This window comes from Nuphar pumila, chromosome 4 (genome assembly GCF_984573655.1).
Source record: "Nuphar pumila chromosome 4, dmNupPumi1.hap1.1, whole genome shotgun sequence".
Classification (NCBI taxonomy): domain Eukaryota; kingdom Viridiplantae; phylum Streptophyta; class Magnoliopsida; order Nymphaeales; family Nymphaeaceae; genus Nuphar; species Nuphar pumila.
In genome coordinates, this window is record NC_143252.1 from 134849222 (window position 1) to 134872101 (window position 22880).

General features: G+C 34.8%; 1 pseudogene; it reads left to right on the forward strand.

Annotated features, from left to right (window-relative positions):
• Positions 1-10101: 10101 nt before the first annotated feature.
• On the forward strand, positions 10102-10893 carry LOC149841159 (protein MIZU-KUSSEI 1 pseudogene; annotated as a pseudogene).
• Positions 10894-22880: the final 11987 nt, after the last annotated feature.

The following is a 22880-nucleotide window of genomic DNA, read 5'->3' on the forward strand; positions in this document are numbered from 1 at the left end:
AAAGGGAGCTCCTGTTACAACAGATGATGCAAAAGTTTACTGCTTAGGGCGAAAACGGAACGTTTGGACTATAAAGAGTTAACATCATTCTCGAACCGACGTTTCACTTTTCTATATGGAGGATCTTGAACCGTCGTTTCCCTTTTTTTGAATGAAGGACATTTTTGTCATCTTCCCGATTCGTCATTTCATAGCAAGAATGGTGGGAAAAGGTACTTATGTCTTTGCAATCACATTGGATTACGATGCTAAGTGATGCAGACACACACGGGGATACAAGCCCCACGAGCTTATATATGTGGCGCTCATTGGGACCCTCGAACATGCACTGTGGCTAACGGCCGTCTTCGGGAGAGGGGGGGGGGACATATAACCTGCTTCGCTTTATGTAGGGAGGTAGGTAGTGGCTGCCCCCATGTAGGCTGCTTGAAGGTCTCATTATTCAACATTTGCATTTGAACATCAGAGCATTGTTTATGTAGTTTGAGGTAAGCTCCAAAGGAAAAATGCAATCAATTGGGTGGATGTAGGATAAATCTTTGGTGAGGATGTGCTTACAATATCAATGAGTTGAAACTCTTAAGTGCAAGTTGTTTCAACTCAACCTGACCTTGCATATGTGTTTATCATGGTCTATTTGTCGGAGATCAACTCTTGGATCATGTTTTTCAACTAAAAATACCTTTTTTCTAAGTCAGAAAAAATTGATGCATTTATGGCCGTTGATTTTTTAATCACCAAAAAACTTATACACACTGAATTTCAGTTATTAAAAAGTAGACCCCACCAAACAGACCTATGTAGATCATATCTATAAGGTGAGATTCACTTAAAAAAACGCGAGCAATAAGATATTGTTCATTTCAACTTATCAATACCGTATGCACATCTGCACCAGACTTATCCCGTGAATGTACTATTGAAGTCTTTTCTGTTATTTTTTTTTAATTTAATGTGGGAAAACCATTGTTATGGTTTGGATGCACCCCATTAGAGGCCAGAAGGTTTGACTATGTATGGATCTGAATCAATGTCTGTAATGTAAAACTCTGAGTACTCCCCTCCTGCTCATGGAGAGAGAGTTTTCCATTTGGTTTAAGCCTTGTGCCAAAGGATGTGCACCCCAAGTATTGAACTCTCGACCTTTGAAAGCTTTAAGTCACTCCACCTAGTCAAGCCTGTGAATCCCTTGTGGCCACTATTGAAGTCTTTTGAGAGGATCAAATATAATTGGATCCCCAAGGAATATACTTAGTCCTAGAAAATTTGCTCAGCTAGGTAGCTTGCGAATTGATCTAGAGTGGAAGGAGAAACTCCACGACTGGTTTCCAATAGCTAATGGCTTTTAATGGATTTACCATATAACCAGTTTGCTTATTGAGATAAAAGAAGAAGAAGAAAAGACACCATATAACTGGTAGGGTTTGCCTAACCCCAGCTTGTCTTAAAAATGAAACTGTCATTTAGCTTTTTACCATAGTTTTAGTCCAAGCATGTCTACCCCAACGGCCAAAGTCCAGTGGAGTATACCATAGCCCTAGCCACACCAACTATAGAAGTTTAAAAAGAAACAAAAACTACCTCCACCACCCTTCTTCTTTTGCTTTGGATTTGATGTAGATTGGATTGGGGTTATCAACCGTGTGGAGCAAGCTGAAGAGCTTCTTCCACTAATGAATTGAGGAGTTGGGCTGCCTTTGAATCAAGGCATGGGTCTTTGAAAGAAATGGATTTATTCACCAATTCATCCATCCATTATATTTGTCTATCTAAGAGCGGGTTTCTCGAGTTAGATATGGCTTTCTTCCTTAATGTCAATTAAATAAAATTTCCCTCAAAACTATACAAAATTTCCATCAATTGATAAATGCACATGCAATTTTTTCTTATTTTGAATTTCTTGTTTTCATTGTAGATGTTGCTATCATAAATTAATATTTTATGCTTCCTATGTTTCACACAACCAATTTAGTGTTCATGAACATGGTGTTCTCTTTTTAAACATAGCTTCATTTGTTTTAAATAGAGCTCCCTTGCCATAAGGTAGAAGCTGAATGTATTCCCCAGTGGGTAAGAAGGACCTCAAAGAGTTTTACCACCATAAGCCTAAATAAATAAATAAATATATATATATATATATATATATATATATATGCTAAATATCTTCCTTAATTTTGTATATAGCATCATACTCTTCATTGGTTGGTCATTTCTTATGCAGTTAAAATATTGTTGAATGTCATGTCATAATGTCTTGCAGATTGAAGTTCTTGAAATGCTATAAACACAAAATTATTATTCACCCTCTTATTCTTATCTTAATTTATTTAATGTTGAATATACTAGGCATTTCTTAATTAGGTTATCCCCTTTGATCTAATTTAATCCACAATTCTTTATTTAGCAAGTTCAAGAATGGTTTCTTTGATAACAAAAAATCAGTAGGTAGATTTGTTTGTCTATTGTTATTTATTAAAATGTGTTCACTATCCTTGATAAAATTTTCAAATTTTTGTTCTACATGCAAATTTCCCTATGCATGTAACTATCGGGTTTAGACTTATATTTTGTTGCTATTCGTTTTATATAGATTTGATATGTATTAAAAAGTTACATTTACGGCCAACGGGGGCTCCCCTGTCTAGTAGGAGCAGCTAGTGCACGTCACTTTGTGTTAGGACGTTGCAGGTTCAAAACCTAATGCTAAAGTTGTATAATTGGTAGGGGTCTGCCTAACCCCAGCTTGCCTTTAAAAAAAAAGTTACATTTACTTGTTACTTCTCTTATAATATGCATTATTGATCATACTTTACGAGTTTATTTGATCAAAATTCATCTTTTAATTCTTTATATCATTTACTAAGTAGAGAGAGAGATAGATGATTCCTGTCTTTCTTAAAAAAAAGGTTACTTTGCTATCATTAAAAGTGTGATGTTTATGCCTCTATTCACGAGAAAGAAGAATTAGAAAGAAATTATTCAATTTTTTATTTGAGAATTCTATTTTTATTAGAAAACAGTAATAACAAATATTATTTTAGCACCAGTGCACGTCTCTTTGTGGTGGGACGTTGCAGGTTCAAAACCCAGTGGTACGTTGAATAGTAACTGGTGGGGGTCTGCCTAACCACAGCTTGCCTTTCAAAATTTTATTATTTTAGCAATATTTTCATTATAGATTGCTATGAACAACTAGGCAGACATAAAAAACAGAAAATTGGATAAGAATTGTAAAGTTAAGAAACTGAGACGATCAGCTCGTCATTAGGCTTGGCTCAGAAATTGAGCTCTGCGAGCTGAGCAACAAGCCAGTCAGTTTAAGTGAACCAAGCATGAACATGGTAAGCTCAGCTCAGCTCGTATAGGCTTGTTTTACATATAATACATATATTATATACATAATATGCTATCATATATTGTTTATACATGTATTATACATATACATATGTTACATATTTTATATATTATCAAGATTTAAAAAAACACTAAAAAAAATTCTTTTAGAAAACAAGCCAACTCGTGATCAGCTTGTAAAGCTTGGCTGCAAGGGTGTACCTTTAACGAGCTGAGCCCAAACAGCCCAAGCTCAGCTCGTTTACCAGCCCTACATTCAAACGCCACCTTAAGGATAATTCAGATTATAGTTAAAGCCGAATTGAGAGCTTAAAAAATAAATTTGTTTTTTCATACAGATAAGGCTTTAGTTAGGGTTAATTAAACCGAGCAATTACAATTCAAGCATCAAATTTTATATTATGAATAAACAATGCCTCTATTTTATACTCTAACCCTGTCCTTTAAATCCATTTTAAATGGCATTTGGATGCCACCAAAAACACCATATCAATAGGTCGAGTTTAAAAAGCAGTTTAAAAAGGTTAGAGGGGACCAAAATTTTCACGGGTAACTTAAACCTAGGGGTGTCAATAGGTTGATTTTGACCCGGACTGAACCCGTATCAAACCCTATAAGGTGAGGGTTTGGTGATAAATAAGGTCTGATTAATACATGGGGCCAGATATGGTTTGGGAAATTTCATACCAGACCCAGGCCCAGTCCCGACCTGAGTTCCGACCAAGATCCACAAAATTTTCAATGTAAAAAAGGATAAAAAATATTATTTTACCGGGTATGGACCGGTTATGGATCATGTAATCCTTATAGGATTTGGGGATGGTTTTTATTACAGTTGGTCTGATTGGAGCCGAGTTTGGACCCGGTACCAGTATCTCAATCAGGTCTGGGTCTGGTTCCACCTGGACCCAAGCCCGACCATTGACACCCTTAATTAAACCCCACTTATCAAGGTCTACCCTGGTTAAAGTCCCCATGATTTCTCACCCACCTCACATCAGTTTTTTTTTTTGAAAGGCAAGCTGGGGTTAGGTGAACGCCTACCAGAACAACAGCCACCCCATGTGGCAGAGGGATTCTATCCTGGGACTTCAGTTTGACAGTGAAACTCAGTTGCAATAGAATAGCAAATAAAATGCATCTAAATTTTAAAATATCTAATAAATAAAAAGAAGATATGGAAAAAAAAGATTGTCGTATTAGGTAGAAAGAGTGAGAGTTGCAATGAAAGGCCAAAAGTCTGAAACCAAAGTCTAAAGCTCAATCTCACTTGTTTAACTTTCAATCAATATCCCATACAATAAAGACTCAATGTTTACATATCATGAAGCCATGCCCTCTTCTCAAAGTTACTTGGCATGGGAAAAACCTAGTCTTTAATGATAAGAAAGAATAACTAAAATAGGCATATTTATTGTTTTTACTTCTTGTTGGTTTGTTTTTTAAAAAAAGAAAAAATCTTTTAAAACATAGATTCATTAAATGTCACAACTCAAAGAGTTTATGTCAAGTTTGACTGATTTAGGGCTAGTTAGCTGGTTTAGGTCTAGTTAATGGCGAGTTTAGGAAAAAATAGAAGTCTATCAATTGGTGACTCATTTAGTACCTATTTCGGAATGAAACAAGTTTGTCAACTTTGGTTGTGGTGGCGGTAGTAACGGTAATGGTAATGATAATAGTGATGGTGATAATGGTGGTGATGGCAATAGTGATGGTGATAATGGTGGTGAAGAAGTGGTGATAGTGATTGTGATGGCGGAGAATTGGTGGCAGCTATAAGGATGATGGGGTTGGAGTGAAAGGAAAGGAGTAGTTTAAAATAAAATAAAATCTCACACCTAAGATTTGTTAGTTCTCTGACAACTAAACTGAGTTTAATATTTTTTACGTAACATGTGCTAATCTTAGTTTAGCTGGCGACAAGTTTAATTAAAACCGTATAGGTGAGTTTCACTAAAACAGTGACTTTCTCTGTTTCATGTTTTAGAAGGTTGTCAGAAATGCCCTCAAATTCATTAAAAATTAAGCTGGTGGATATTCAAGAAATATTGTGATACAAAATAGCATTATTTTTAAGGGTAGTATGGTCATCTTTTAATTAAAAAATCCATATCCTCATGCCTTATAGTGAAAAAAAATTTCAAAGTCGTCTCATAAATCAAACTGTACCCTCTTATCTTTGTCATGTAGAATCTAACAATCTGCCAAAGATTGAAATAATATTTTATATAAATTTTAAGCATGAAGTTAACTTTTAGACTCTATTTGACATACCAGTGAAAACCCTCACCTGAAATGTCTTTCCAAGAAACATGATATTCTTTTTATAGTATCAGGGGAGGTGGGTCTCCAAGTAAATTTTTTTCCGAAGTGAGGAACATGGCTAGTGCCACCAAACAATCTGATTATAACTGGTCTGAGCTGACCCGTTTTATCTATTTCACATGACAATCATTTTCTGTGGATTTAGTTTCAAGAGTGTCAGAACATATCCAGATCTGAAATTCTACCACGTGTTTTGAGTTGGATCTTAGATCCTAACCCACTCATTGAAAGCCAGATGTAGTGAAGGGTCAACCCTAACTAGACCCATATCCATCTCGTTTGCAACCTACTGCATCATCTGGTTTGAAGCACGTTATATGTTTCCCCCGGAACACACCGATGCATCTTCGGGGATCCAAATGAGCGCCACATATGTAAGCATGTGAGACTCGTATCCCCATGTGTGTCAACATCAGTTAGTATCAGAGTTCAGTGTGGTTGCAAAGACTTAAGTACCTTTTTTTGCCATTCTTGTCATGAAACGCCGATTTTAAGAAAGAATAAAAATGTCCTTCATACATAAAAGAAAGGATAATCTTAACTCTTTAAAGTCTAAACGTTTTATTTTTGCCCTAAGCAGTAAACTCCTCTGTTGTAACAGAAGCTCATCACAATATTTCACTCTAAACGTTTCAGATTACCCTTTGACAACACACCATATGCTGTAACAGGAGCTCCCTTTAACGATGCACCCTTTGTTGTCTGCTGCCATCAAAGCACCCTTTGCATCGTCTGTTACCGTCGAAGCACCTTTTGTCGTCGTCTGCTACCGCCAGAGCAACCTTTGTTGTCGTCTATTGTCGTCGGAGCACCCTTTGTCGTCGGTTGTTGGTGAGAAATAGTTGAACTATCAGAAGAATCAACACTTTGTCTATTGTTCATCATGATACTAGGATATAAGCATCGAACTAAGTAGACAAATAATAGCAATTTACAAAAGAGATAATCGTGGCAGCATCAAACTGAGTAGACCGAGAGTAATGATTTACAGTAGAAATCATATCAAAGAGTAACAATTTACAGTAGAAATTAGATAAAAGAGTAGCGATTTACAGTAAAAATTAGATCAAAGAGTAACAATTTATAGTAGAAATCAGATAAGTGACGATTTATAGTAGAAATCAAATCATAGAGTAGCAACTTACAATAAAAATCAGATCATAAAGTAGTAATTTACAGTAGAAATCAGATCAGAGAGTAACAATTTATAATAGAAATCAAATCAGAGAATACCGATTTATAATGAAAATCAGATCAAAAAATAGCTATTTACAGTAGAAATCAGATCAAAGAGTAGTGATTTACAGTAGAAATCAGATCAGAGAGTAGCGATTTACAGTAAAAATTGCTACTCTCTGATCTGATTTCGACTGTAAATTGCTACTCTCTAAATTGCTACTCTCTGATATGATTTCTACTGTAAATCGTTACTCTTTGATCTGATTTTCACTGTAAATCGCCACTCTTTGATCAAATTTTTACTATAAATTGCTACTTTTTGATCTAATTTTTACTGTAAATCGCTACTCTCTGATCTAATTTTTACTATAAATTGCTACTCTCTGATTTGATTTCTATTGTAAATCGCTAATCTTTGATCTGATTTTTACTGTAAATTATTACTCTCTGATCTGATTTCTTCTGTAAATCACTACTTCATGATCTGATTTTTACAGTAAATCATTACTCTCTGATCTGATTTCTACTATAAATCGCTGCTCTATGATATAATCTCTGGTGTAAATCGTTGCTTTTTGTCTACTCAGTTCGATGTTGTCACCATTATCTCTTTTATAAATCGCTATTCTCTATCTACTCAGTTCGACACTTGAACCTTGGTATCATGATGAACAATAGACAGAATGCTGATTCTTTTGCTAGTTCAACTATTTCTCACGAGTAAATGATGATAAAGGGTGCTCCGACGACAATAGACGATGACAAAATATGCATAGTCAAAATGAGCTCCTATTATAACAGATGGTGTGTTGTTAAAGGGTAATCCAGAACGTTCATCGTCGAGTTCATTTCCTACTGCAAAGCGATTCTATATGCAACTGATGATACATCCTCTCCAAGCAAACATACTTATTAGTAATGGCAATCCGCTGCACAAATTTTCTCTGACTGAAGCTGATTCTTAGAGACACTAGCAATGATGCACTCTTAAGAATATGCTTCATAAACTTTAGCTCATACACTGTCTTCTTGAAGGAGCCGATGGGCTCCGACTCAGGCAATGATAAGAGTCGCGAGAATGTGCAAAGCTATTTACAAGAGGACATTTTCATCAAACAAATATCTATTTTATGAGAGGACATTTCTATCAAATGCATATATCTACCTTTTTTATATATTATTTATTATAAAATGGTCATACGTAACATTGGCATATGAATTATCACAGGTCCCAAGATATTCATCCGACTGGAACACACAAATTTATCTTTGGGGGAAAACACACAACACCCTCCTCCATCTGGTTGGTGGAATGGAACAATCAAACCACATCATATTGGTCACTTGATGATCTACATGTATCTGTGCTTACACTGTGCAGTATTACACTCATCGTACTCCCCCCCCCCCCCCCCCCCCCCTCCCCTTTTCTCATGTTTTCATGCATGGGTGATACAAACATGTACTGTTGATAATGAAAGCAAAAAGTAAGAAAATTAAAAGGGATTTTTAAGATGACAAAAAGCCGAATTACCCCGTCAATGGCTTCCACGAACCACAAAATTCAAGACAAAAAATAAAACAAAAAAAAGAAGGGAAGTGGAAAAGCAAAATCTGTGATAAACAAATTGAGATAGACCCTTAGTCCTATGCGTTTATGCCATCGCTGAATCTTACAGGTCATTTATAGATGGTACTTCCTACTCATCCAACCTACCATTACTATTTCCTTTTATTTGATAATGATGAGAGTGGCCCAAAGAAAGTGGAACTTTTAACCCCTTGTTCATGTAATATGAAAATGGATAGATGTTGGCTGTGGGGTTCTAGAGCTAGAGACTTCAGAACCGACTTTGCATATCAATCTAGCCAAGAAAATGAAGCCCTTTCACTTTATGGTTGTTCCACGTAGAATTGAGTGACAAAGGTTGTTGATTATTGTTTTTATAATATGATAATATGATAATATGATAATATGATTATAGTAGTTGTGCATCCTCTTCATCATTAACGTGTTTAAAGTTTAAACTTCAAACAGGGACAGCATGCTTGCAGAAGATTGTTGTGTTTCTTTAAAGAGACCCCCCACTGCATTCTGCAGCAAACCAAGATAGAAAAAGGAGAAGGTTGGTGTTAAGAATGGGACACTAGATTTGATCCGGTAGATACGCTTGTTTTCTTGTTGATTTCTTCATGAATGAAAAGTCAATAAAAGGTTGAAAGTTGGTGTGTGTGTGTGTGTTGGGGGGGGGGGGGGGGGGGGGGGGAGACTAGTGAGTGAAGAGAATAGGGTCCAGTTGGTCTAGCTAACTGTTTCCAAGGTAGTCAAATTCAACCCCTTTCGTTCTTCTTGATCACGCTTTGCGCATTTCTCTGCAACTGACACGCAACCCAACAGATTCTCAGCATAGTATATTTGCCATGCTTAACTTAACCCTCCCTTTTTTTCCTCTGGGTTGGTGAGGCTGCTCACCTTCCTTTTTGTCAGGTTTTAAGCCGCGCCAGCAGTACCATCAAACAAACGGCCATGTTCCACTGTTGCAGAGTACCACCACCAGCCCTTAGATCATTTTCATCATTATCGCTCATAATCCCCTTATTCATTTTAAACCTAAGCAACAAATGTTGAAAACCAGCATCATGCTTACACTTTTTAACAGGAAAACTGGTGGAAAATGATGATGTGTCCTGCTTGGTGAGCGGCTCTATGTCATTGTTTAATAAAAGTACACTTAATAATACAATCTTTATGGTACATGTGTATCCAAAACAAGTAAACAACTCACCCATTTAATAGTTGGAAAAATAATTTAATTAAATTTATCTCAGCATGTTTCAATGAACATGCAGCCATGCACTATTCACTACCCCACTACCTTTTCAAAGGAGTCAAATACTATTAAACAAATTGGTTGTTGGTTTCAATGGCATTCCACCGAACTCTTTTAAACTTGGGGGTACTGGGAGGAACATTTTTTAAAGCACAGTTGATCACGGCTCAAAAAGAGTGAAACCAAAAAAGCCCCCAACCCTCCAATCAAAATCCCAACACAGTGAGCCCCATTTGGCCAAACCTCACCACACACTTGTACTTCCCTGCTTCTCAAACACTCTTTTTAAAGCTCTCTGCATCAGAAACAAAGCCAAGAAACAGAGAAAAGCACAAGGGTAATCTTATTTTCCTTTCCTTCTTTTTTCTTCTTCTGTTCTTCTGCATTGTGAAGAAGAGAGAGGAAGTGAATGATGGCAGCAGTGGATCAATCGTCTTCTTCATCAAGGAGGCATTTTGATTGGTACCCACTTGATGAAACAGCCATCGAAACGAAACCCACCATCACCCTGGTCTCCCCCGACTACCCCCACCCCAACCACCACCACTCGTTGGACGCCATGAGCGAGGACGGCGAGGAGACGCTATCTTTGAGGCCTCTAATGAGGAGGCAGACGCCCAAGAAGAAGGTGGGGAAGGTGCTGAGATCTGTGATCAACAGCGTCATCTCGTGCAACCGCTACCCCTCTTCCTCCGACCGGCCTTCCCTCGGAAGCAGGGTCGTCGGCACCCTCTTCGGCTACCGTAAGGGCCACGTCCACTTTGCCTTCCAGAGCGACCCCGGTTCAAGCCCCGCCCTCCTCGTCGAGCTCGCCACGCCCACCTGCAGCCTGGTGCGGGAGATGGCCTCCGGGCTGGTCAGGATCGCGCTCGAGTGCGAGCGCGAGCGTGTTGGGTGCGGCCACAAGAGCAAGGGAAGGGTCCTTTTGGAGGAACCAGTGTGGAGGATGTACTGCAATGGCAGAAAGAGTGGGTACGCAGTGGCGAGGGAGTGCATGGTGGGTGACATGAGGGTGCTCAGGGCGGTTCAGGCCATCTCCATGGGTGCAGGGGTGCTGCCTGGTTCGGGCCCAGAAGGTGAGCTCATGTACATGAGGGCTCGGTTCGAGAGGGTGGTGGGTTCAAGAGATTCTGAAGCCTTCTACATGATGAACCCAGATGGGACAGGCGGACCTGAGCTCAGTATCTTCCTTCTCAGAGTCTGATTGATTGGTCTTCTTTTCTGTTGATATTCTATCTGAAGTCAGTGCTTTCTGTGTTGCTTCTCTCTTTCAGCTTTGTTGGTGTTTTTTTACCGGGTTTCTAGGTGTTGGTGGGGGTTTATAGAATCATAGACTGACTCTTTGTTGAGTCGTGTATTTGGTGTATCTACTGACCTGCCTCTTATTTTCAAGGAAACAAAAGAAAGAGGTGAAAGTGAGGAACGTGAGAAAAAGTAAAAAAGTGTAAAGCTTAAGAGCTAGAGAAGATTATGTGTTTACATACACTGTTTTTATCGTGTTGCTTTGAAGCTTGAACTCCTCCAAAGGTGTAGGAAGGATAGGTTTTATATGTAATATTGCAATGTTTTCTCCAAGAGCTTGAACATGTTCCCGATTTCTCCCCAGCAAAACAGTCTTCCCTCTCTTGTTTTTTAGCCACGATTGTCACCAGTTTATCCTCTAACCATCCTAAACACTTCAATAGATCATAGCTGCAAGTGTTTTTTGGTTAGTCTGAACCTGTAGATGTGTTTATCAATCTGTTTTTACTAAAAAAACGTGATTTGGACCAAATAAATTTTAAAACAAATTGTTTATTTTGTTGGAAATATCAGGTCATTTTTTTTTTATTTTTTAATCTATTTAAAACACGTATGTGAACTTAGAAAGTAGCTAAGCTAATACATGCAATGATTTTTTCTTTTTCTTTTTCTTTTTATAAAAAAGAAGGTAATCTATTCATAGAGGCAAATCTAAGCAGGGCCAAAAATATAAATAGAATTTTCTGCCATTACGAGAAAAAAAAGTAACTGGTTAGATGGTTAGGAGATAAAACTGCTTACCACCTACCAATATCTCTTGTTTTAAGCATTTCTATCCTCAGTGAAGGATGGCTTTCAGGAAGGACTACTCATTTTTTTGGTTCTGGTTGAATAAAATCAGCTACTCTGAGATGGGGGTGGGCTCCCTTGTTTTTGGGCAATACCATGTATAGCCAGAAGTCGGAACCTATTTGTTGGCAAAGTCCAGAGCTGAGTGTTGCCTGCTCTGCTCTGCTCTGTGGGATTATCAAAACTTAATTGGCATGCCTTGTTCAGGAACTGGGTCATCCAGTCTCTTTTGTCCTCAAACCAGGAAGTTGTCTTGTCTGTGAAACCATAAAACCTCCTCAAGAGAGGTGTTCCTTTCGGTTTTCTTTTATTTAATTCAAAGTCAGAGGAAGTTCTCTAACTTACGTTCCTAGGGCTTGTCCAGGAAAAAAAGACAAAACACTGGTAATGTTTGTTCCATAACAAGTGTATTAAGTCCAATGTTTGTTTGGAACTTATTGAGATGCTGCATTCCAAATATCCGTTGTTGAACGAAATGAACAAAAAAGATGGGACAAAACACTGGTAATGTTCGATCCGTAACAATTGTAGCAAGTCCAATGTTTGTTTGGAACTTATTCAGATGCTGCATTCCAAATTTCCAGTGTTTGATGATAATGTGTAGACAACTTGGACAGTCATGGATAATGAGTCAGATTACTTCATTTTAAATCGTATGATATGATTCGTCCACTATTTTACATGTTTTAACAAGTTAATTATTGATTTTTTGCCCGGATATGAATCTAATTACGAAAGTATATCTAAAATCATGGAATTTTTTCTCAAATATGGATCTCAAATTGGATTTAAATACTAAAACATAAAAAAATGTATGTAAAGCAACCACACAACTTTTTTGATATTTCAATGTTATAATTGGTATCTAATATGGATCTAATTACAAACGTATGCTTAAAATGCAAACACCTTAAAAAAATTAAAATGAACAAACCTTTAACCCTAAAATCGAATTACGGTTCAAACAATCGTATTTAGCATTCATTCCCTAAAAAAAAGGCAAAACAGGGTTTTAGATCTAATTACAAACATATGTTTAAAATGCAAACACCCTAAAAAAAAATAGAATGAACCAACCTTAACCTTAAAATCGAATTACGGTTGAAGCAATCAGATTTATCATTCATTCCCTTAAAAAAAAAAAACAGGGTTTTGTATACAAAACCTTAATATCTAAGCATGCATTCACTCAATCTGTTGAAACAATAGGGTTTAAAATGCAAAAACCTTAAAAAAAAATAGATAAAACAAACCCTACCCCTGAAATTGGATTAGGGTTGAAACAATCAAATTGAACAAATAGAGAGAGAGAAAGACTGTTACGTTCACAATCGCAGATGATTGGAGAGGGTAGACAGAGGATTGTCAGAGGTTCGACACTCGTTAGGAGGCATTGATCACAACAAACAGTCCTAACAGGGGAGCTTCAGGGTTAAGAGTGAGAGAGGCAACGAGAAATGGTGGTGAGACAACGAGAGAGGGGCATCGCTCCATGGAAGTCAGAGGATGGCAAGGGAAGCACCGAGGTCAAGGGTGAGAGAAGCCGTGATAGAGAGTAGGGGTGTTTGAGGGTGAAGTAGCGAGACCGTGGGAGCGTCGGGGATGAGGTAGCGAAAGATGGTGGTCGCTCGTCGAAGGAATGTTGCGGTAGTTGCTCACCAAAGGAGTGACGATAGTCATTTGTCGGGGTTGGAAGGGAGGCAATGACAACAAGAGGGAGAGAGGCGAGAGGGTTGTGTGTTTTCTCTGAAACACAAATTTGCGTGTTTCGCTGTGTACGAAGAAATATCTTGGGACCCACGATAATTCATATGCCAATGTTGCCCACGATGACTTTATAATAAAATAACATATAAAAAGGTAGATATGCTTTTGATAGAAATGTCCTCCCGTAAGATAGATATGCATTGGATGAAAATGTCCTCCCGCTCCCCGTATATAGATTTGCATGTTTCGCCTTTGTTTTTAGCTTGTGTTACAACACATGACCGCCTTCTCGTTTTTGCCTTGTGTTAGAAAACTTTTCTGGGTTTGTTCCTACCTCATGGAGATAACTATAAATCGAACGACTGGTTCGATCATTGGTGGGCATCATAGGGGGATTTGTCAGCCATCTCTTTTTATAGTCTTCTCTTCTTTTTCATTTTTGTTAGGCAGTATGAAAAAAAGCAATGACGCACAAACATTCCAATAAGTGCCATTAAATCGTGATGAGTACCTTTCCAGGTCATTATGCTATTATTGAAGAACATATGTCATCGTGAGTATCATCAAGGCGTTGTTTTGTTATTGCAGGTAGATTTTAGCGTTTTGACAGTTGGAAACTTGAAGATATTTGTAAGGTGGTGGTATCTGTTGACAAGAATGTTTGGTTACAGATATGAGCAAGGGCTTCTACCCCATCCAATATAGTCTATTCACTCAGTATATGTAATGTAATGCAAATCATTGTTGTAGTAACATGTATATCGATTTGTGAGATATTGTTTTGTTTGTTAATATCGATTTGTAATATATTATGTTGAATTACTATATATCAATTTGTAAGATATTATGTGTTTTCTAGTATCGATTTCTGAGATATTATTTTGATTATTAATATCGATTTATAATATATTATGCATATATTGATTTGCAAGATATTATGTATTTTCTAGTGTTGATTTATGAGATATTGTTTTGTTTGTTAATACCGATTTATAATATATTATGTTGAATTGTCGTATATTGATTTGTAAGATATTATGTGTTTTCTAGTGTCGATTTGTGAGATATTGTTTTGTTTGTTAATATCGATTTATAATATATTATGCTGAATTGTTGTATATTGATTTGTAAGATATTATGTGTTTTCTAGTGTCGATTTGTGAGATATTGTTTTGTATGTTAATATCGATTTGTAATATATTATGTTGAATTACCGTATATCGATTTGTAAGATATTATGTTGAATTGTCGTATACCGATTTGTAATATATTATACTGAATTATTATATATCGATTTGTAAGATATTATGTGTTTTCTAGTATCGATTTGTGAGATATGGTTCTGTTTGTTATTATTGATTTGTAATCTATTATGTTGTTGCTTTGATATTGTGATTCATTCAATCATTTCTTTGACTTGCTTAACTAATCGTTAGTCATTGTTATATGCATCTTGAATAAATCGTAGTAAACATATGCGTGAGCTAACGCAAATTGATATTTTGCTCATGACAGTGTTGGGCATATCAACTAGTAGCAGTGAAGATGATGCATCTCAATCATTAGAAAGTCATGGAGCAACGAACATCTGTATTATCGATGCACCTAAAGAAGTGAATATATGTGCACTAATGATGCACATGATAAGAATGGTGCAGTCATTGGATTCACTCTTGAGTTGAATATTTCAGCAGACGAAATGCAATTCGATAATGAGGTAGGCGATCATGACAATGCACTTGACAAAGGTGCAGGCACCTCAAGTCTACATGATAGTACACTTGACTCTGTTCCTGTAGAGAAAATATAGTTTAACAATAAGGAAGCTGCATACAAATTTTACATTGATTATGCCTTAAAACTTGGCTTCAGTGTTAGAAGGTATTCTTGGGCAAAAAATGCACAGGGTGTCGTGGTGAGAAAGGCATATGTTTGTTCTAAGCAAGGTTGGAAGAAGTCAAGTGGAAATCCAAAAAGGAGCAAGTCAGATTCAAGATGTGGTTATCCAGCGAGAATGGTGTTAAAAAGACTTCCGAATGGGAAATATGTAGTTCATACTTTAATCAATGATCATAACCATGAATTAACTACTTTATTTATGACTCCTATGTTAAGATCACGTCGTAAAGTAACTAAAACACATGCTGTAATTGCTGATAGCACCGACATTGCACCAAGGAAGACATATAATTTATGCATGCACATAGATGGTGGTCGTGAGAATGTACCATTTACACCTATGGATCTAAGAAACCACTTGATAAGGAAGATGTCAGACAATATGAAGAATGAAGGAATATGTTCTTTGGTTGATTACCTACAGAAACATTCAAGCAATGACCCTAATTTCTTTAGTGCATTGTAACTGGATAAAGATGGATATGTTGTGAATATATTTTGGGCACATTCAAAGTCAAGAGTAGATTATGAATGCTTCAATAAAGTGCTTACTTTTTATACGATAGTGAAGATTAATACAGAACAATTGCCATTTGTGCAGTTTGTCGGAGTTAACCATCACTCACGGAGTTACATATTAGGCGGCACTTTTTTGTATGACCAAACCAAGGAAACCTTTGAGTGGTTGTTCAAAGTATTTACACAGGCAATGAATGAGAAGCACCCTCGAGCTGTACTTACATATGGTGATCATGCAATTGCGGCTGCAATGTCTCATGTATGGCCATATGCACATCATCGCCTATATTTGTGGTATATCTTTCAAAATGCAGCAAGGAACATATGACACATTTTTAATCAGAAGGCAAGGTTTGATAAAAAGTGTCTGTGGTATATCTTTCAAAATGCAGCAAGGAACATATGTTTGTGGTATATCTTTCTATAATTCTTTTTTGTAATTCTATAATTCTTTATTGTAAATCGATAATTTTTTGTTGTAATTCTATAATTCTTTGTTATAAATCGATAATTCTTTGTTGTAATATTATAATTCTTTATTGTAATTCTACAATAGAAATCATACTATAAATATCATAAAACTCGACACTAGAAAACATATAATATCTTACAAATCGATATACAATAATTGAGCATAATATATTACAAATCGATACGGCAATTCAACATAATAGCTTACAAATCAATATTAACAAACAAAATAATATTTCAAAAAATATAGAAATTCCTATCGATATGGGAACATATAACCTCCTATTGATATGAAAATGCATATTGATAGCATAAAAATCAATGTTAAGAATCAACATATAAATCATTATTAAGAATAAAAACAATATCTTAAATTGATATTAGGAATCAACATATAAATCAATATTAAGAATCAGAACAATATCTTAAATCGATATGAAAATTCTTATTGATAGCTTAAAAATAAATATTAAGAATCAACATAGAAATCAATATTAAGAATCAAAATAATATCTTAAATCGATATTAAGATTCATAAAAATATCTTAAATCGATTTGAAAATTCATATTGAAATATTAAAAACCGATATTTAGAATCAAAACAATATCTTAAATCGATATTAGAAATCAAAACATCTTAAATCGATATGAAAATTCCTACTGATATCTTAAAAATCGATATTTAGAATTAAAACAATACCTTAAATTGATATTAAGAATCAACACAATATCTTAAATCGATATTAAAAATCAACATACAAATCGATATTAAGAATCAAAGCAATATCTTAAATCAATATAATATCCTATAAATTTATAATAGACATCGTGTTAGGAAGCAATATCTGCAAATCGATGATAAAATATCTTACGAATAGAGAGGGTAATTCCTATTAATAGCTTAGAAATTAATATTAAGAATAAGAATATAAATCGATATTAAGAATCAATTTGTAATATATTATGCAATATTATATCAATTTATAAGATGTGTCGATTTGCAAGATATTTGTATTATGATTTTGAAACGTGTGCTTGCAGAATTTACATTGTTGTGATTTGTGCGCTTGAGGTGGTGATTTGTGTATTCAACACACATGTGCCAGGTGTGTAGTTTTGGTTTTTGAATCAATGTAAATTTTGTACACAGTCTTACAAAATTTGTATACACAGTCTACAAAATCTGTTACAAATGTCTGTACACAAAAAAATTGTCATGTTCGACAAATTGAATGTTGAACAAAAAATTGCTCTCTCTCTCAGCAGTAGAACGTAACCTTCTTCACATTATCCTTGAGAAAAGGTAGTCATTTAAAACGACTTTCTCTTACTCTTGGGGGGCCTCATGTTTTTTATTGCTTTCTAGGTAATCTTGTAGTCTGGGTTTTTATATCTTATGCAATTAGAAAATTCATCAGTTTTTTGCATAGTTCTGTGCGGAATCTAGATATATCATCTTGAAAAAAAAACCTGAAAGTCAGACCAATATAGAAACCCTTACACCAATAATATAGGATAATAAAACATGTTTAAGTGTGCAACATACAATGGTGAATTATGGTTCTCGTCTATAGTATATTGCTTCAATATACTTCTTTACAAAGATGCCATAATCGACGCCATTATTTTGTAAAGGAGTATCCTCTGCGACGTGAAGCCTTCACGAGCCAATGACGACATCCAACATGTCTCTGAAAAATCCAACATGTGGTTTATGCAAAAGCAAGTAAATTTCGGGCCACGATACAAGATCCATTAATCTTATAGATATAAACTTACCAAATGCACAATGTCACGGTCTACACCAATGCTATAGTTCAAGGAGTTGTATAACCATATTTTTTGATTTCTTATATCTAACACGTATAAGACCCAATGCTTTTCTGATTGCCACAACGTAAGAATCAATATCTGTAAATCGATTATAAAATATCTTATGGAAATGCATATTGATAGCATAAAAATTGATGTTAAGAATCAACATATAAATCAATATTAAGAATCAAAACAATATCTTAAATCGATATTAAAAATCAACATAAAAATCAATATTAAGAATCAAAATAATATCTTAAATCGATATGAAAATTCCTACTGATAGCTTAAAAATAGATATTAAGAATCAGCATAGAAATCGATATTAAGATTAAAAAAAATATCTTAAATCGATATGAAAATTCCTATTGATATCTTAAAAATTGATATTTAGAATCAAAACAATATCTTAAGTCGATATTAAGAATCAAATTAATATCTTAAATCGATATTAAGAATCAAAACAATATTTTAAATTGATATTAAGAATCAAAACAATATCTTAAATCGATATTAAGAATTAGCATATAAATCGATATTAAGAACCAAAATAATATCTTAAATCGATATTAGGAATCAACATAGAAATCAATATTAAGAATCAAATCAATATCTTAAATTGATATGAAAATTCCTATTGATAGCATAAAAATAGATATTAAGAATCAACATAGAAATCAATATTAACAATCAAAACAATATCTTAAATCGATTTAAAAATTCCTATTGATATCTTAAAAAATGATATTTAGAATCAGTATAAAAATCGATATTAAGAATCAAAACAACATCTTAAATCGATATGCAAATTCCTATTGATAGCTTAAAAATTAATATTAAGAATCAAAACAAGATCTTAAATAGATTTAGCATCTTATAAATCGATATGGTCACAAACTTTTTCACTTGACCAAAAGTCTGCCATTTGGTCATCGTTACCCCAGTATTGTAGTTCATCTAGAAATCCAGCCGTGTATGGCATTCGATGAACGATACTCTGTTGAACGAAACAATAATAATAGTAAGTTTAAAACGTGAATGTACATTAGTAAATAAAAAAAGAAAATAAACATATAAGATAACTGATATACCATAAAATAAGATATGACGACGCGGACCAACATGGTTGTACCCTTGCTTTGAATATACATGACAAAATCGTGTATAGTCTGATTACAATAAATATGCACTTGTTAATATACATACCCATGACATACGTAAATGTATAACTGATAGTGATTTCATATGTACAAAATTACTGATAGTGTTTTCTTCTGCAAATTCATCTCGCATTCGATCGATGTTCTTTTCGAGCACTTTGTTGAGTTTTCTGGCAACTTGTTTTGTGGATGTTGCACTGAAATTAGCTGAATATTTAGTAAACAAACTGTAGCATTATATTCAGTAAATGAACTATAAACAACATAAAAAAGATGAAGCATGTTAAAGGAATCGAAAGTACCATTTTTTATGGACGTTCGACTGAATCACAACATCCTTCTTTGACATCGATACAACCCATGACATACATAAATGTATAACTGATAGTGATTTCATACGTACAAAATTACTGATAGTGTTTTCTTCTGCAAATTCATCTCGCATTCGATCGATGTTCTTTTTGAGCACTTTGTTGAGTTTTCTGGCACCTTGTTTTGTGGATGTTGCACTGAAATTAGCTGAATATTTAGTAAACAAACTGTAGCATTATATTCAGTAAATGAACTGTAAACAACATAAAAAAGATGAAGAATGTTAAAGGAATCGAAGGTACCCTTTTTTGTGGATGTTCGACTGAATCACAACATCCTTCTTTGACATCGATACAACTTTTACGACGAAGGAGGTTAAAGGAAACATCAATTTTTTTGTTCGTTGCTCACAAAGCAGGTTATATGAAAGGCTCTGGTTCTTCTTTAAATGAAACGTCGCCTGTTCCATACTCTTAAAGGAAGCGTCTTGTATTCCTTGTGGAACACACTACTGAAGTTATGTGATGCTTCATTCATTTATTCTTCATGTCGTTTCACATCCCGCCCATTTTCAAAAATTACGCTCAAAGAATATAATAAATAAATAAATTATATTGTGCATTAATTAAAAGACATCATTTCATTTGCTAGTATCATCGAAACAACGTTAGTATGTGTAAATGAATGACATGTCACATAACATCAGTAGTGTGTCAGATGACATTTTCCTAAACTCTAGACCCTAAACCCTAAACTAATGTTATGCGACGTTCCTTGCACTTAAAGGAAACACTATAAATAATAAACCCTAAACCAGTAATCATTTAACAATTGAGCAAACCTAAGTACAAATTGTGGTAACTTCATAATCACTATACCTAGTAATCGCTATACTGAGTAATCATTATTACAAGAATCATTATATATAATAAACTCAAAACTAGTAATCGCTATACGATTTAGCAAATGCAAGTACAAATAGTGGTAACTTCATAATCGCTATACATATTAATCGTTATACTAAGTAATCGCTATCACAAGAATGCTATAAATAATAAATCCTAAACTAGTAATCGCTATACGATTTAGCAAACGTAAGTACAAATCATGGTAACTTCATAATCGCTATACATAGTAATCACTATCACAGGAATCACGATACATAATAAACCCTAAGTCACTAATTGTTATACGATTTAGCAAATATAAGTACAAATCATGAAAGAATTCTATAGTTACAAACCTAAGTTTATGTAGTCTTGTCGATTTTTCAGTGGCATTTCTGTGTTATTAAGGAAAAAATTATATACTTTACCAGCAATTGCTCTCTTTCTTTATCATTCTCAATCACCATTATTCTGTAGCACGCTTCTAATTGCTCACACAAAGCATATTGTTCGACGATTTTGTCAAGTCATCCCCTCTAACGATGAAATGTTTCTTCTCTTATGAATGTAAGTCATTGGTAACCTGCACAACACAAAAACATCGTTGTAAGATTTAGCAAACCTAAGTACAAATGATGGTAACTTCATAAATCATAAAAACACATGGTTACACGAAACTCACCGAGACGACAAAGGGTGCTCCGACGAAAGCAGATGACGACAAAGAATTTTTGTGGAACATTTAGGGAGAAATATTGCGAGGAGGTCCTTTTATAGCAGAGGAGTTTAATGCTTATAGGACCCACTAAAGATTTTATAATAAAATAACATATACCTTTTTATATTTTAGGCGGTTTACGCCAAAGATCAAATATCATACAAATCGATATGAAAATTCTTGTTGAGAGCTTATAAATCGATATACAGAATCAACATACAAATCAATATGAAAATTCCTGTTTAGGGTTTATGGTTTTAGGGTTTTAGGTTTTAGGGTTAGGGTTTAGGTTTAGGGTTTAGGGTTTAGGGTTTACGGTTGAGGTTTACGGTTTACGATTGAGGTTTAGGGTCTAGGGTTTAGAGTTTTAGGGTTTTAGGGTTTTAGGGTTTGGGGTTTAGAGTTTAAGTTTTAGGGTTAGGGTTTAGGGTAGGTTTATGGTTTATGGTTTAGGGTTTAGGGTTTAGGGTTTAGGTTTATGGTTTGGGTTTAGGTTTAGGTTTATGGTTTGAGTTTAGGTTTAGGGTTTGGGGTTTGGGGTTTGGGGTTTGGGGTTTAGGGTTTAGGTTTAAGGTTTAAGGTTTAGGGTTTAGGGTTTAGGGTTTAGGGTTTAGTAATATATTAAGGGTTTATGATTTTGCGTTAGGGTTTAGTAAGATATTAAGGGTTTATGGTTCAAATCGTTGCTCATTTAGCAATTTCTATTGAAATTGCTTCAAAGCATCATACCTGTAATTAAATAGTTGTCACGTAAATCGCTATTGTCAACAAGTATAAATCGCTATTGCATCAAACGTATAAATCATTCCTACTTTAAACATACAAATTGCTGCTTTAAACATACAAATCGATATATAAATCGCACCCTTCATAAGTACATATCGTTGTAATGTTTGGGCTTCAACAATAAACATCGTTGTACGATTTAGCAAACTTGAGTACAAATCTTGGTAACTTTGTAAATTACAAATTGCTACTGTATTAAATGTATAAATCATTGTTGCTTTAAATGTATAAATCATAAATCATAAGTCTCCTCAACAATTTGCCTTTGTTACGAAAATATGTGTCATTCATTTATAAAAGAAACGTCGTTTCACATCCCGCTCGTTGTCAAAAATTGATATGCCTTGCAATAACGTCTATGTCGGCCATAACGATTTGCCTTTGTATAGAAAATATTGGAATAGTATAACGCAAATCGTGGTTATAGTAACATACTATCGATTTGCGAGATATTATTTTGTTTGTTAATATCAATTTGTAAGCTATTATGCTGAATTTTTGTATCGATTTGTAATATATTATGTGATATGTATATTGATTTGTAACATATTATGTGTTTGCTAGTGTCGATTTGTAAGATATTTGTATTATGATATTGAAACGTGTGCGTGCGGCATTTACATTATTGCGCGATTGTGGTGGTGATTTGCGTATTCAAATCGTTGTTCATTTAGCGATTAAAATTGAAATCGCTTCACAATGTTGTAGCTATCATTAAATCGCTGTCACGTGAATCACTATCGTCAATACACATATACGATAAGTCATTTCTTTTATTGGCATGATAAATAACAACTCGATACATAGTATAGTGCGATGCAACTGA